The sequence below is a fragment of the Plectropomus leopardus genome, chromosome 17 (assembly GCF_008729295.1).
Source record: "Plectropomus leopardus isolate mb chromosome 17, YSFRI_Pleo_2.0, whole genome shotgun sequence".
NCBI lineage: Eukaryota > Metazoa > Chordata > Actinopteri > Perciformes > Serranidae > Plectropomus > Plectropomus leopardus.
Window position 1 is genome coordinate 3,811,913 of NC_056479.1, and position 17,478 is coordinate 3,829,390.

The 17,478-nt window shown below is 38.0% G+C and overlaps 1 long non-coding RNA gene across 1 annotated transcript; it reads left to right on the forward strand.

The window, feature by feature from the left end:
• Positions 1–677: 677 nt before the first annotated feature.
• On the forward strand, positions 678–5,857 carry LOC121956414. Its single transcript, XR_006106701.1, has 3 exons — positions 678–789; positions 1,358–1,393; positions 5,249–5,857. It is a non-coding gene; the product is annotated as an uncharacterized LOC121956414 (long non-coding RNA).
• The last annotated feature ends 11,621 nt before the right edge of the window (positions 5,858–17,478 follow it).

Below are 17,478 nucleotides of genomic sequence, written 5' to 3' on the forward strand. Positions count from 1 at the left end.
ATACACACACACACACACACACACACACACACACACACACACACACACNCCAGTTACGAACCAATCACTATTGGCATGCGTGAATAGAGCCTTGTAACATTGCAAGATTGTAGTGAAATCTATTTTTAAAAAGTTGTATCAAAAAAAAGGCAGGAAAAATTGTGATTTATGTGATAACTCCCTCGCTGCCCCGTACGCCGTACACACACACACACACACACACACACACACACACACACACATTATTATTATTATTATTATTATTATTATTATTTTAGCAGTATTTGGCGTTATTATGTGTTTCCGTTCATACTCTCTGTGCGCAAAAAAGGAAAGAAAAGAAAAAAGAAAATGTTTTACAGGAAGTCCTGAAAAGTTGATTGCTGCATTATGTTTGGTCAGCGATATACAAATAGTATTGACTCTTGCATTGTTATTTAGGTACTTCTTAAAAAAAACAAAAAACTCTGTAGTTGCAAAAAAAGATAATCAATATGAAAATGTGACCGCTGTGTCTGCCCTCCATCCATCAGAGGCGCTCGGTCCTGGCGGCGCACTACCCGACCTTTAGAGCCTCTTTGTCGGCCAGAGCCGACAGTAAGAAAGCGCTGTCCCTCCACCACGCCACAGACCCTGGAGCTGGACTCTCTCCTCAGCATGCTGGCTGGCTCCTCAACACGACAGCGCCGCCCTGAGATCAGCAGGAGCGCACACCTGAAGATCCGGCTCCAGAACCCCCAGAACTGGAGGATGTCAGATGGGACTGTGTGAAGCTGCAGAGAGCAGGCTGTGAGTTGCTGCCTTTTGTAGCTGCAGTGTTAAAATCCTTTCATGCGCACACACCCACTCGCATAATTTACGCAGTTATAGCGCTGACCGGTTGGAGCGAGATCAGTTGATCAGTGAAAAAATATATATCACGTCATTTACCACCTAAAGTGATCATATCCGGCTTGTGTTGTGCTGTTTGAGGAAAAAGTAGGGTGAGGACAGTTTAATGGGACAGCATGGTGACGAGATCCTGACTTAGACTTTCACATGGAAAGGTGCTCAGTCTGATTCATGTATGGAGCTTTGAGGATTTTTTTTCTTTTTATTATGACGACTTAAAAAAAGTGAGATGTCCAATTAGAAATCCAAATTTGGATTGCACTGAGGTATGACGTCTTGGGTTTAGTAAGTCCCCGCCAACGAACTGCACACATGCAGGCTCACAGAGGAGAGTGCAGGCTGGATTAGGACATTGTTTTAATATCCATGTGTCAATCGCATCTTTTTTTTTTTTTTTTCAAATATAGGCTGAAACGCTTTACACCCAGGGTAATTCAATTCGATTTTATTGTTATTTCCCATCCAGGAAACTCGGAATTTGTCTGCATGTCTTCATCTAATGGTGAGTGTGTTTCCCTGTTTTCTGTGTATAATGACAGGAGGCCGCGGGCAGTTTACAGCATGGTGGCTGTTGATTTGTAGTGATCATTTTATTTATTATTTGCCCGTTCAAGTGTGCCCGATGTAAAGAAACCAGAGCTGTAACCAGGATTTTAGAAGTACTGAGGTCACAATGCACATATTTTATATTTTCCACATTTCCTTTGTTAACTGATTTTTCTTTAAATACCACTTTTTTTCTTCTTACATAGGCTGTACATTTCCAAAATGAAGGTCTTGTGTTTCTTGGCCTCCTAATGTGGAAATTAGCAAAACATAAAAATAAAAAAAGAAAAGTACAAAAACAAAAATTAAAAAGAGAATAAGAAAATGACCTAAAAATAAACTTCTAAAATAACATATACATATATTTATGTAACATATTTTTAAAATATATCATTATAATTAATATATATGTAATTTTTAAAACAATTTTCTAATATTTTTCCCTTTCTTTTTCAGGACATTTTTTTTGTCAGTTTTACTTATTTCTTGCTATTTTTGGGTCATTTCTTGCCAAGATGGAGATTGCCTTTCTTCCATATTTTCGAAATAAATCAAACCGGTTTTAAAGGTTAAAATGCTTGTGAAAGGCAACACTAGAAAAGTGGTGTAGATCCAGGTTTCCAAGGGTCAGCTAAAAGTAATCACAAATGAGTGTAAAAATCAGCTTATGAAAAACCCACCATGTGTAAGTTTCAACCTGTACATTCTAGCTGGTTTGCCAAAACTCACAAATTCACAAAAAAATACACAGAGAATGTAATCTCATTGTCTGCAGCCGTGCAAGAAGCATCTTTGTAGTTTTAAGTTGAAGATGCAAAATGGCCATATTTGAACTGCATTTTATGAGAAAGATGCATGTTACTCTAGCTGCTTTCCTGTCTGCATGACTGAAGCAACCTGTTTTAACAATGACACCTTTTATTTTTAACTTTTTCACTAAAGTTCTTGCTGCAGAAAGAGCTTTTATTTACAAAGTTTCATAAATAATGACAATTTAATCATCTGTGACACTAATTTCTTTTAAAAAAAAATATATATAGCCATTTTACTGTTATATTTTAGAAGCACTGAAGAAGCCAAGCATTTCTTTTATTCTAGACACACTGGAATTCCATAATTATGACTTATTATAATTATGCATTTCATGCTTGTCATCTCCTCTCTTTCCTGAGTCCAAACCAGCAGCTGTAATTTCACTCAAAATAGTCTGCATGTCAGAGACGGTTCAGCTGTACACAAGCAGACAAAACTGTGAAATCAGGGTAATATTTCATCGGATAACTACAACTGTTTGTCTTTTTTAAATGTCATTTTTTATATAACTGTAAATAATATATAGGAATTATGAGTTGCACATAGTGCTGACATAAAGGCTTATGTTGACCTTCCCTGCTAAAGACAGACACAAATAGAAATGACATTGCGGAGCATTAGTTGCTGTTGCGGTAATACCAGTGGTCACTTAATAGTAGTACACTGTAAAAAGAAAGTATTGGTTTTAATTTAAAACATTTAGTGTCAGGGCTGCTGTAAAATTATAAGTGGACTGAATTTGAGAAGACAAGTTGAATCATGACAAACGTTTTAAAATTAAAACCAATGCATTCATTTTAAAGTGTATTAGCACAAGTAGTTGTAGTTAAGTTAGCAGCACAAGCTAAAATACAGAATCCATTCATGTCATATCTATGCCAGTGGGAATCAAAACTCTGCCAATTTTTGTTTATGTGGTTATAGTTGATTTCCAAAGTTTACTCCAGTTTATGGGAAACATGTTAGTGGTTCTATTGAAGTTGTATTTCCTGTGAGAGATTTTAACTTCTATTTCTGAAGTTTGATGAGTTCCACTTCCTGCTCAGTTTAAAACGCAAGAGATGCAGATGGTGGAGGACACTTCCTTTTGACAGAGGCAGATATAAAAGACATCGTCTTACATGTTTTTTTAATTACTATGCAATGTTTGTTTACCCAAATATTTGTTTAAGAACAATTCTTTAAAAATATATCCCAGCTATTTTAGTAACACACTGTAAAATTTTACAAGTTGATTTTACTTTAAAAAGTCTCGGAAACAGATTGGCTTTAAAATGTAAATAAATATAACAATTATTCTTAATTTATTTTTAACATATATCTAATTGTTAAGTTTAAACTAACGTGGTTTACTAAAATCTCAAATACTTGTAAAAGAACAAAGTATTTCCACTTGTCATTTTAAAGGTGCCACAAGTAAACATAATCTAATTGTTAAGTTAAATTAAAATTTAGTTATATTTACCTACATTTTTGAAGTTTTTGCATCCTAAAAATGACATGGTAAATTAAATGAATCTGTCTAAGTTTAAATAGCTTAACTGCTATATATCTGTATTCTGCTGGTTGAAACAAAGTTAATCATATTTGTATTTTCTTAAACATGTTAATAAAACAGAACTTGCTGATCTCCTAATGTCCTCATTTATAAAATCCCCTTTGCGATGGTCAGACTTACTTGGTTTACTTAAGTTACTCAAACTTAGAAAGACCCATTTAATTTAACTTGTCATTTTTAAGTTGCAACAACTTCACAAAGTAAATAAAGCTTAATTTTGACTCAACAATTAGAAATTAAAAAAAAACAAACAAACTATAAATTAACATGAATAGTTATATTGACATTCCTTTTTCAAGGCAATCAGGTTACAAGATTATTTCAAGTAACATCAACTTGTCAGATTTTACAGTGCGAGGTCTGAATTGGAGTCCTGTCCAAAGCCTCACATACCTTTATGTAGTCCAAATCCACCATGACTGTAGTATTATCAGTATCAGATGCACTGATAGAGCTGCAGTAAATGACCCCTGCTGTCTCTGTATTTCAGTTGGTTTTCTGTTTCCTGCGGCAGATGTCCGAGGCAGCGGCTGAAGAGTGGCGTCAGCTCTAAGATATCATCTTACAGTGCAGTAGTATTTGGGGGTACTACATGTGCACAAGATAGGCTATAAAATCATGTTTCGGTGTGAAATCTCAACATGTTAGGAGAGGACAGTGAGTCCCTCAACCTGACCATCACCCTGTTTCATCACAGGCTAAACGCAGCGCTCTGACTCATTGTGTTGCATGAGAAGCGACCCACAGGGTTTCAATGTGGAGCTTTGATCAGGAACACATGGCTGAACTTCCTCTGCTGCTGCAATACTCAGCTGCTGGCCGTTTGTAAGCAGAGCAGGAGGAAAAGAAAAGACAGTGGAGGAAAGGAAAGCTGACTGTAATAGTTCAAATACAAAGAGCAGAGCAGGACAGGCACCAGAAAAGTAGGAAATAAACAAGGAGAGGAAATGGACGGACGAGACGAGCGATAGAGGGAAGAGTAATAAAAGACCGAGGGAAGATGGCCTCAGTTTCCTGGCTGCAGGTCTTAAGGCGCCATGTTGAGATGGCAACATTTCTGCAGCGCCACACTGTCTCCCACCTCATCTCTGTCCTGTCTGCCTCCCTGTCCGTCTACAGGCCTCTTTCCTTTTCCCATCTGTCTCTCTCTCTCCCACCTTTACTTTTTACCACGGGGGTAATTGACCAACTCATTTATTGGCGGTTGGAGGAAGTGGAGGAGGCAGTTGTGCCAGCAGTGTATATTACTGCATATGTGGCTTTACGGCTGCCTTATTACCCCTTATTGCCTATTGGTGGTCAACAAAAGACACTCCAAAGGATGGTCTGGCCTCCTAGAAAGTCTGCCTTCTTTGTCGTCCTTCCTGTCTGCCTCATTCTCTTTTGATGCTCAGCTTTGTCTCTCAGAACAGACATGACTTTCTTTCTTTTTTTTCACAGGGATCTACGAAGCCTCCCCCTGGCATGATTCCCAAAATGTAATACTTCTATTCACCAGCTGACTCCAGGCCAATTCTGTTAACTCATTGTGTATCATCATCTTACTGCTTCAAGTAATGGCGCAACAGCTCAAGAGGTTTTCTAAACTTTTCCTCACACCAGGGTCACGCAGTTGGATATTCATTAAGCCAAGCAGGAACCTGGTGCTGAAGGGATTTTACTTGTTAGATATGATTTATGGCAGCAGTCTGACCTCCTGCTGCTGGATTCAGTCACACGCACTCTAATCATTTGATTATAACCAGAGGAAAGCAATGCTGCAAGTCTGACTTATTGGACTTGCGTGACGATTCAACTGTAATTAAAGGAACATGGATTTGCATTTGTCGATGTTTCAGACGACTCTTGGATTATAGTCTGGTTTCTTCGTGTGTTTTGATTCTTTGTCACAAAAGAGATGCAAAGCAAGATGTGAAAAACAGACCAGCGTGGCAAGTTGTGGGAAACTTTAGGGTTTAACAGTGAAATTGATAAGAATGTGACACTACAATAATGTGCTCCGTGAAGTCATAAATGCCAGAAACAATAAAAAGCAACAAAATTCCTTCATTTTTCTGCCATGTTCTTGTGTTATATAGCCTGCAGACTGCACATCCTTTCGAATATTAAAGGCAAACTCTGGTTTAGTACAACCCTAATTCCAAAAACGGGACACTTTGTAAAATGTAAATAAAAACAGAATGCAATGATTAGCAAATTCTTTTTGATCTATATTCAAATGAATACAGGTCAAAGACAGATTATTTAATGTTCTAAATGATAAATGTTAATGTTTTTGAAAATATACACTCATTCTGAATTTGGTGCCTGCAACACGTTCCAAAAAAGTTAGGTAAGGGGCATGTTCCATTTGTGTTACTGCACATCACAGCATTTGAGAACTGAGGAGACTAATTGTTGAAGTTTTGAAAGTGAAAGTCTTTCCCATTCTTGCTTGATATATAGCCTCAGTTGCTCATTGGTCTGAGGTATCCGTTGTCAAATTTTGCATTTCATGATGCCCCACAGATTTTCTATAGGAGACAGGTGTTGACTGCAGGTAGGCCAGTCTAGTGCCTGCACTCTTTTACTACAAAGCCATGTAGTAGTTACGTGCAGAATGTGGCTTGAAAATGTCTTGCAGGAATATGCAGGGACGTCCCTGAGAAAGACTTCATTTGGATGGCAGCATATGTTGCTCCAAAACCTGTATGTGTCTTTCAGCATTAATGGTGCCTTTGCAGATGTTTCCAGATATTTCCAAATTACCCACGATGCCATGGGAACTAACACCCCCCCACACACACACTTGCGCTGGTAACAATCTGGATGGTCCTTTTCCCATGATTTCCAAAAACGATTCGTCACACCACAGCATAGTTTTCCACTTCGTGTTCCATCTCAGATGAGCTTAAGCCCAGAGAAGCTGGTGGCATTGCTGAATTTTTTTGATGTATATCTCTCACTTTGTATTGTTGTTAATAGAAGATAGGACAAAAATGATTTGAAAATAATTGCACTCTTTTTGTATTCATGTTTTACACAGCCTCACAACGTTTTCGAAATGGGGGTTGTACAACTTGTATATTATTTCACATTGGTCCATCATCCAATTCATCACCAAAATTGCATCAGACAGTCAGACAGGCTGTAAATAAATGGACAGTTTAGCCAGATAATCTATGCCACTTTACTTGTATGTAAACTATAGCCATAACATCAACACATTGGTTTCATATAATTCAACAATAATCCTATCACCAAATTGGTGTTACATTTTCAGACTGCTTTTATGATCCTAAGAAACCCTTTGGATTTTAATTACCTTAAAGCCTTGCATCTTTGTGTTGGACCATCAAGTTTAACATAATCTCTTTTTTTAAGTAATTTTTACGACTGTTGATGGAGAGTTTTTGAGACTAGAAGCATTAGAAAACCCAATAGCAGAATAAATGTTGGCAATGTATGTTTCTGCAAACCACAGGGCTGCTACAATTGTATGTTTCATAAAGCGAACATGTTGAAACTTTAAATTTCTTTCCATTTCAATTTTCAATTCTGTGTTGTGACAACACTCCGGTTAACGTGTGGTTAGGTTTATGTACAAAAACCACTTGGATAGGGTTAGGAAAACATGTTTTGGCCTAAAATACACGGTTTCATTGCTGCAAACATGGCAAGACATGTTCTGACCTTTTGTTAAAAGACACTGGCTTCTAAACCGTTGTTTCAAAAAATGCACATTTTCGCTGGTCTCGAACAGTGGTTTGTTGCTTGTGCTGCTTGCCAGCACTGTTGTGTCATGCTGCCCCCATTACCAAAGAGACTCAGCTCATATTTAAACTTATATGTCATTGGTATGAAAAGCAGAAATGTAACATATCTGTGGTTTGCAGAAATATACAATGCTAATATTTTGTTTTGGCAGCTGGGCCGACATTAATCATTTGTTCAAACACTGACAACTTTTGCCTGCAATGTAATCTTTTGTGATCATGTGAATTCTAAAAGAAATGGCAGAAGTAGCATGACATTGTTATGCCACTGCAAAATCTCAAGGGCTGTGCACAAAGCATGTGACTTTAAACATAGGCGATCACTGTTGGAGTCCTGTTTCATCCCAACTGGAAACATTAGTTACTTTCACTATGACTACAACTTTTCCCTAACCTTAAAAGAATTGTTTAAAATTTTGGGAAATGTGCCATATGGCTTTCTTGGTGACAATTAGATTTAAAAAAGAAAAAAAAAAAATTTTTCAATACCTCCCAAAACACATGTGCTCGCCATCCAATTGTCAAAAAAATGCAATTCTTACAGAAAGCTTCAGATGTCAAAAGTTTTTGATACCATATCACAGTGTTGATTTTTCCACAGTATTCCTCAAGGTGTTGGTGTCTTAATGTGGAATTCTAGAGAGATTTCGAGCCATTTTTTTAAACAATCTGGAGTGGTAAAACCTGCTTAAATTTAGCACCAAATCTGTGTAACACATAGTATCAACACAAAAATGACTACAATAAGTTATGAGACATAATTGAGCGTGAGAATGGCCCAAATTATAATGTTCTAAGCCCCCATACACTCTAAACTTTTAAAGTTTGAACAGGTGCCTAACCTTAACACAATGTTAATTATGAATTTATGAGAAACTGGACACACAGTGCTTAGCTATAGCTGTTGATGTAATCTCCCTATATGGAATCAGTTAATAAAAAAAGAGAAAGATAATATATGAAGGGAGGTATGAAGGTAAGGGGACATAGTCAGATTGAAGAAAATTCTCACAGCAGTGCTGAGGGACAGAAACTCTAACCTTAGTGAGGAGCTGTGGTTGGCTCCCTGTTGTACATACTGATCAAAAAAAGGTCTGGATACCCAGTGGAAATGAATGGACTGAATTTCCAAATAAGATGTGTGAAAGTAAATGTTTTGTCATTGTTTGTGTGATCACTCTGCTTCAGTGCTTCATTTTCCCAGGTTCCAAATATTCTAGTGTTGTGATAATTTTATTTCTAGTGTTATATTGTTATTTTGTGGGGTTGGAGATATGAGCACATCATCAAGTTGTACATGAACATTGATAAGTGTGCACCTGCTTTCATCAGCAAATCAGAAAAGGTATTTCCTATTGTTTTTTGATGGGATATTGTCCTGAGTTTTTTTTTTTTGTTTTTTTTGTAAAATGCCAGAAGCAGCTGGAGGGGTTCCCCCTGCTGCCACCATGAGTGGAGTCACTGGATCCATACAGGAGCTGTGTGATATAGGTAGTTTCAAGTTGTTGGGCTGAATGCTTGCAATCACAGGAACCTGAAACTGCCTTAATCACACCAGTCTCAACTGAACACACCCGTATGCTAAGAGACAGCAGAGGAGGAAACCAAACAGAATCAACACTTAGAGGGACACTTTTCCGAATTTCAACCAGCTTTGTAGCAAAACATTGTGAATAGTATGTGTAGATAAACTGTGGTAAACTTCCCTCCATCTAACCAGTGCCTCCACCCCCCAGTGAAACTCCACCGGATGATGTGAATTGATGCAAAACACATCATTCGGCAGAGTTTTGCCGGCTCCTGGCTGCTCAAACTTAAGGCTGCACTTCTGCAATTTCTTATTGCCTGCCCGCGCCTCTACCACGGACACAAACAATGTAGTGGACCAATAACACTCCCTCCCTTACTCTGTTAGTTGCTTTTGATGTAAGTGTGCAACGCCAAAAGGCACCTTCCACGTGTGCATGGAACAAAGTTGCACGGAGTCATCTGAGAATGCAGTCCAGTCGCGATATTATTAGACATTGACGGCTGGACAGCACCTGACACGTCTGCCCGATACGCGCAGGCGGCGTTACTTGAGAACGCAACTGGATGGAACTTGCCAAATACGACGTGGCAGGATGGCATCAGATTAAAATGCTGCCACTAACAATGTAATATTAGGAGTGTGAATGCATCTATAGGGCTGGCGAAGGGGCAGAGATTATTTTGTGGGGTTGGAGATGTAAGCAAATGGACTTTGTTTGCATACAGGAGTCTAATGTTTGCCTCACATCTGAATGTGTTGTTTTGGTCGGTGGACGGCCAGACGGCACTTGCCGCGTCTGTCCAATACGCAGAGGGATACCTACAGTGTGACGTAAACACGGAGGTCTACTGCAAAGCGGCAATATGTGATGACTGCCTATTTCTCTCCTAAAATGTTACTACTGGTACTGCTTCCTGCACAGTGAAAACAAAGGCAAAAAAAGGAGATCAAGCAGTAGAACTAAGCAGTGCTGATGAAATATATACCAAGATTCTTGGCATATTTATCACCTCAAATGTTTTCAGAAACATGTTTTAGTTTACTATTTAAGTGAAATATGAGTTCGTTTCTTCCTGGCTGGGTGCCATTGTTTCACACATAAAAAAATTGCATTGTATCACCCACCAGCAGGAGCATTTATTGACCTAGTGCAGCACAGTGCATTCTGGTAGTTGTAGGTTTTCTACCTCTTGAGCAAAAGCATCCTTTTTCTCTCGTCATGTAACACCAATTATTTATGTCTTTCTACTGCAATAACAGCCCAGTTTTATTTAAAGGCCATCTTTCCAGTTTGAAATACCTCTTTAATCCTTCACAAATTCTATCGTCTCTATGATGTACTGTTAAGATGTTAAAATGTTTTTTTAAATGCTGCTAGATGGACAGTACTCTGAAGCCTCTTAGATTGGTTGCTTTTGCAAGAAGCCACATGTGAATGCAAAACACACGCTCTTTGAATGTGAAATTGAAATGGTGGTTTTCCCATGTGTTGTCCGCATCAGAAGCCTCAATAAACACTGTTTTTATTTGCAGCAAGGTGCTTCTGAATGTTTGTGCTTTCTTTCTGGTGTCTGTGGAAGCTCTTTTTTCAATGCCTGCCTTTGACAGTTATCTCGTGCAACATTTTTATTAGTGAGTTGTCTTTTTGTGTTTTGTGATGCAGAATAATTGTGTTAATCATGAAGTACAGATGACAATGTTGAGTGGTAGAAGGTGTTCTTGCTGATTTAATCTCTGCACAGGTTAAAGTTAGCCAGTGAACTCTCCTGAAGCCATCAAACTTTCTAATCTCACAGCATTAACAAGCTGTCAGTCTAGCACAGTCTTGAGCCTAAATATGTGACAACACATGGGGCTGGATGGGGCTAGTGAGTTTGGCAAAGCATGTGAAAAAAACAAATTCAGGCAGCAGATTAAGGCAGGTTGTCAAAAACAAGGCTACATTTCTAGAATCTTCAAAGAAACACTGATCAAGAAAAGGCTGGGGTGTTACTGGCGGAGACTGAAGGGGAAGGCCAGGCTTAAATCAGGTAGCTGGTGATCAGAGTAATTGATCAGCAGGTGTGTGAGGGGCCGCAGGTGTGTGTGAAGCTGCTGGTGTGTGAGGAACTGCAGGTGCGTGTGTGTGAGGCGTTCAGCTGGAGAGTAGAATGTAGTCCAGCCACACTCAGCTTAAGACACACACAGACACAGGAAACAAACTGGGGACAAACATTCAAAAAGAAGAGTATCAGAGTTAAGACTGTATAGGAGTTAAGAAGATCTCAGTCTTTTCCTCCATCCACAACTACCAGTCATGTTTTGTAGAATGTCATGTGACTGTTATACCTTTTCTTCTTCTTTGACTTTAGTGGCGATTGCCATCTATAAAGTAGCATTACCGCCACCTGGTGTTGCACATCATATGATTTATAAAAGTGAACAAAAAGTGTTTCAAGAGCAGTTTTGCAAAATATGGCTTTTTTGAATTGCCTGAAATACCTCCTCATGCGAGCGTAAAAACTTTTTGAAATTGACGTGTTCCCATTAGGTGTATTTTGTATTCGCAATTTCAATTTGTGCAATTTGAGGGTAAATGGAAACCCGCCTATGGTGAGAGTGAGATGGGGATCACAGTTTCTGTTTGTGTATAGTTTTAAAAATCTGAATACAGTGTGTAAAATGAATATTTCACTGCTGGGAAGATGGGCTTTCCATTAAACTGAACTGTCTAAGTATGAAAGAAAACAGAGGAAAAGGGCTGTGGGATTCACAAATACTAAAGAGGTAGAAAACCTACAACTACCAGAATGCACTGTGCTGCACTAGACCAATAACTGCTTTCACTGGTTGGTGATGTAATGTGAGCTGCTCGTTTAAAAGAACATCTTATCACAGTTAAACAGTGCACTAAAATATGTTTCTAAAAACATTTAAGGTAAAAAAGGAATGCAGTAATAGAATCTTTTATCAGCACTTCATAGTTTTACTGTGTGATCTATTTTTTTCTGCCTCTGCTTTTCACAATACAGGAAACATGGCGTCCCCTTTTTCACAAACTCTCGTATTACAGCTAAACAGTACGCTGAAATATTCATTCTGTCATCTTGAAATGAGCCCTCCATCAGCATCTCCAGTCATCTTGTTCCTCCATGCATCTGGCTAGCTCGCAAGTGCTTTCTGTTCTGCTAAAGTTAAAATCTGCTGGATGTCACAGCTGATTTTCACTGGCAAATGAGCCAGAAAATTTCCATGTTGGCAAGATGGAAAGAAGTTTACCACAGTTCATTTAGAAATACTACCCACATTATGATACCAATCTGGTGATAATCCCCATAATTAGTTAGCTTTAGAGGAGTTGGTAGGTTGTTGGGGTTTTTTTTGTTTTTGTTTTACTTTGAATAAACAAAGGTTAGGTTCTGTTACAGTACAAGATCTGAGCACTACACCCACCACTGGTCTGAACAGGGTTCAGCAGTTGAAACCCCTGTGAATCATTTAGCCTGTGTAAACGCTAAATTAAATGTTGTGTACTTGGTTTCTTATTTGGTTTCATTGATAAAATATTAGTCTCTAAACTAAAATTCTAGTCGTGTGTGTGTGTGTGTGTGTGTGTGTGTGTGTGTGTGTGTGTGTAGAGTGTGTGTCAAAGGGGCAAGGAGTCGGATGGAGCTGGCCTTCATTCCATGCCCCCTCTGTAGTGATGATGAACACTGGCCGTGTTCATTTTCAAACATAATATGTTTTATGAAGTTCAGAGTGCCAACACAAAGCTGTAAATCTGTTCCCTCTCTTTCTCTCCTGTGTCAGTGGCGGAGGGTTCCTGTATAATTTGCAGTGCGTTTAATAGCACATTAACATTTAGCAGCCACAGTTCACTGTCTGCCTGCGTCCTGGCGCCCGTACAGCAGCCTGTACACACTCCCCATTCTCTAAACATTACCTCAAACACAGGAGATTCTTATTGATGTCCAGATTGTAAATGAAGCAGTTCACTGTAAAAACTCATGGGGCATTTTATTGAAATCTACCTATGTTTAATAATAAGTACTGGATGCAGTCTGGACGAGTATCATTTGGGGATGCACTAATTTTCAGCTTAAATTCACTTACATGAAAAATTTTAGCCCTTTTCGTACATAGTTCACAACTTAAGGGGACAGACAGTAATTGGAGATAAACTTGCAGGGACACTCCACCAGTCTTAGTCCAGCATTGGTTGCCATATGCTTTTTGTTACCTAAACATAAACCATGTGCATTTGTTTGCATCACAGTAGCGGAATCCCAGAACATAAATAGCAGAAACAGAAGGATACCTAACTTGTAATATGTAGATGCAGAAGTCCACAGACAAAGCAGCTACATAGGACATCTTGGGATGAGAGTGTGTTGAGTGAGGATGATTTTGTTGTGTGCAAGTACAATTACCTCTAAATAGTACTTGAGTACTGTAATAACTAAGCACTCAGTAGAATCACACCGCTGTTTCCTGGATCTCTGAAGTCTTCGGCCTATAGACATTAACAGCCACTCGGTCTGGTATTCAGCAGTGAACATGTGATCTTTTGGGTTGAGTTCAGGTGACAAACTTGGCGAGTAAAGAACATTGCACCGTGTGTGTACTGTATTATCAAAAGGGCTATAAATCCCCCAGTGGATGCTAACACACTCAAATACTCTAGTCAGCACTCCTTGCCATTGTTTCTTTTCACATCTACGGCTGCATAAATCATTCAAAGCGCATTGTTCACGAGGAAATATCCCTGACACTTTAGTATGCAACCATGACGACAGTGTTTCTTCACATTAACCACGTGGTTTTTGTTATTGTCACAAAAAAGTTGGAGGAGAAATAAGAGATTCAGATTCGTTAAGTGGATGTGGGTTAGATAGAAAATCACAAACCCATGTAAGGCATTTGTCTGACATGTTCAGAAAATAAAGATTCCCTAGAATGGATTGTGTTAATGAACAATAGATGTACTGTATACATACACAGCGATGTATGGACCTCATTTTGTCCATACAGGTTTTTATCATGATCAACTGTGACAGAAGCTTTTGACAAATGTAAAAACACAGTTTTGGTAAATATCTTTTTATCAGAAGTTTTACACAGTATCGCAGATATACTGCAATTGTACTTTGTGAGATTTTAAGGATCATCAGTTGTGAAAACTGGAACCTCTCCTGGAAATTCACAGCCTTTCGAACTGCATTGATCCCAATAGTCAGAGGCTCATTTCATGTCAGAGGGTTTTCATAATTCAGTGAACTGTACATTTGTTGGGCAGTTTGCATCAATAAAGTTCAGTGTGAACTGGAGGGTTTGGCACTATTAACTAGTCTTTTTGACAAAGGACCCCTCTAAAAGACAGGGCCACCCCTGTCTTTTAGAGGGGTCCTTTGTCAAAATTTAGTTTCTAGAGGATTATAATTTCATTTTATATTGTGCCTGCAAAGTGCATATTCATAAATTATGTTTTAAAAAAATCTAATTACTGCTAATAAATGACAGACAGAAACCATAGGACCAGGTAATGTTTACCCACCACAATGATAATATAATTGGTTCCTGCAACTCTCTGCACATAATGAAGCTGTCATGTATAGTCTGATCTCATAGGAACTACAAGACAACAGGGGACAACACACAGTAACACAATCGCAAGAAAAAAATGTTTGCATTGTACATTTCTGCAAGCATCGGAATTAATGGACTTAATGTTTCTGAACAACACTGTGGTTAACATGTGGTCAAGATTAGGCAAGAAACATTTCTTTATCTGCAGTGGTCTGTTGCTTGGCAGGCATCTCGTTAAGGTTTCATGCCATCCAACACCCCCTCCACCTCCTGATCCCAAAGTCAGCTCATATACTCTGTCACTTTAGAGACGTTACTATGAAATGTATGAAACATGCAAATGTAACATTTTCATGGTTTGCGGAAATGTACATTTTATACTGGCAATTGGTCTGCGCACATACCACAGAGGTGGATTCAGGGGATCAAAAGGTGTCCACCAGTAAAGTTTTGCCCCGGGCTCCATATCTGGCTCATCCAGCTATGGCTTTAATAAATTTGCCTGAAGCAGAGATTAAAGAGACAGTAGACACAATCAGTTACTCTTACTCTGCTTTTTACCAGCTTTCAGGTCGTTATTTAAGCACTGCTTTTGCTCTGTATATTGAAAAAGAAGCAACAAGAGGGAACTTTGTTGAACAGGTTCTCATGTGATATAAGTTTAAAAACCATCTATAATAATGCAAAAAAAGAACTCACCATGAATGTTTACAGTGGCATAGACATTGTTAAAATTCCCTCAATACCCAACGCATTGTATCCACACACAGCACTTAATATTAATAACAAAGAACCTTAAATGAACTTCTCAATCAATAATGTCAAGATGGGAGCAAATAATCAAAGCAGATATGTTAGTTCAGTAAATGGAATCTGTATTTTAAGTGATCTAATGTTTTGTAGGAGACTTGAGAAGGAAGCTCATTTCAAAACCTTTCACCCAAATAACCTGCTGTTTAGCTCCAGGCTTTTACAGCATGTAATAAACCCAAATTAATTAAGAAGAAAGAAAAAAAATAAATAAATAACAAACATCAAGTCTTCAAAAGTCTGGTAATTTCCCAATTTATTTTATTTCAATTTGTTTTTCAACAATTTCTAAGAATGTATAATGCAGAATATCATATCAGCAAATTTGAAGACACACATTTAATAAAGGCTTTTAGTGACAAAAGGACAGGAAGACATTAAAACAAATTATTTCACACACTTGGTTATATTGTAAAAGTGATACTGTTGGTCAAAATGTTACCTTACTTTGTGATAAATGTCAGCCATAACTAACTAATTACAGGTACGCTGGAGCTTAAGCTAAGTTTAAATCGAACGTTCAGCTTTTCATGCTGATGCAGAATAAAGGATGAGAAAATGAAGCAAGTTTCAGAGCAGTAGCTCCATGTATTGTATTTCTCAAAACAGACATCTGGGTAGTACTGAGAGGTGTAATTTCCACCAGGGACGAGGGGACATGACACCCCCCACAACTCCTTCCTTTTCAAAATACAATCAACTTTTTTAAAACAACATAAATTAAGAGAATGTGAATTTAGCTGCTGTCTTTGTTCAGGTATACTCCAAAAAAATACCACAGAGGAGTAACACATTTAGCAGATTTAGTACTATTCTGTCAGAATTTTGCATGATCACCAACTTATTTATTTCACTGATTTTGTTTTGGTCACCATAGTCCCTAAATGTATGTGGAAATGCAGGAAATGGGATATAAATAGCATTTTTTTCTCTATGTGAGGACCCCCAGACCCCTCTTTGTAATGTTTGTGTTCGCCAATTCTCAAACTAAAGCCACATCCAAGTACATATCTTAAAAGGGAAATAAAATATGGACAGAAAAAGCCTTCTTTCAGCAATGTAATTGTTCTACAGTCCCTAAATTGAAATGAAGATTCAACAGTGGTCTGTTGAAGTCACAAGACTGTGAGCAACTTCTAAAAATAAAAACAAGGAGGGGGAAGTTTGACTTGTAGTTTGCTTTGTTAATTCATCATAACCGAAAAAATACCGAGGCATGCTGTTTTGCAAAAGTTAAAAAGCCTTTAAAAATTAGCTTAGTGCCTACATGATGCAACTCCCAGTCTTTATCAGGGAATATGAAACAAGTGGCAGCTCATATATATATATATATATAGCTGATTATCACAAGTGCAATCAATGAAGTGACTGTGCACACAGTCAGGTCAAACACCAGAGCGCTCAAGAACAAATTCATCACATAATCAACAACATCAGGTAGTCACATCATCTCACACAAAAACATGCATAAAAAAATAAATATATACCACCTTGTCATCATGTTTATTGTGTGATGGATTTGCTGGTCTTGACTGTATTTGTGCTTTGTTGGAGTTGAATTGAGTGTGAACAATTGCTTTATTGATGGCACCTGTGACAGTTATCTATATAAAGGCTTTTTAACTTTTGCAAAACAGTGTGCCTTGTTTTTTTTTTTCAATGACTTATTGAAATGAGTGAATGAAATTAACATATTAGTAAACATGACAGAATTATAAATACTGTACAAAAAAACATAAAACATAATGAACATGCATGTGTGTGAATGTGTATTATGGATCCACTGTATAATATTTCAAGTTTGTTTCGGTATCAGATATCAATAGATAGAGATAGATATCAATATAGATATCAATTTAAAAAAAAAAAAAAAAAAAACATAACAATTTGAAAAAAACTAAAAACAAAACAAAAGCAAGGCAAAATAAAAAGGCAGAGTGTGAGCTGTTAGGAGATGAACTCCATGTGTTGCTGTGTGTGTGCGTCTCTCTCTCTAACACACACTCTCT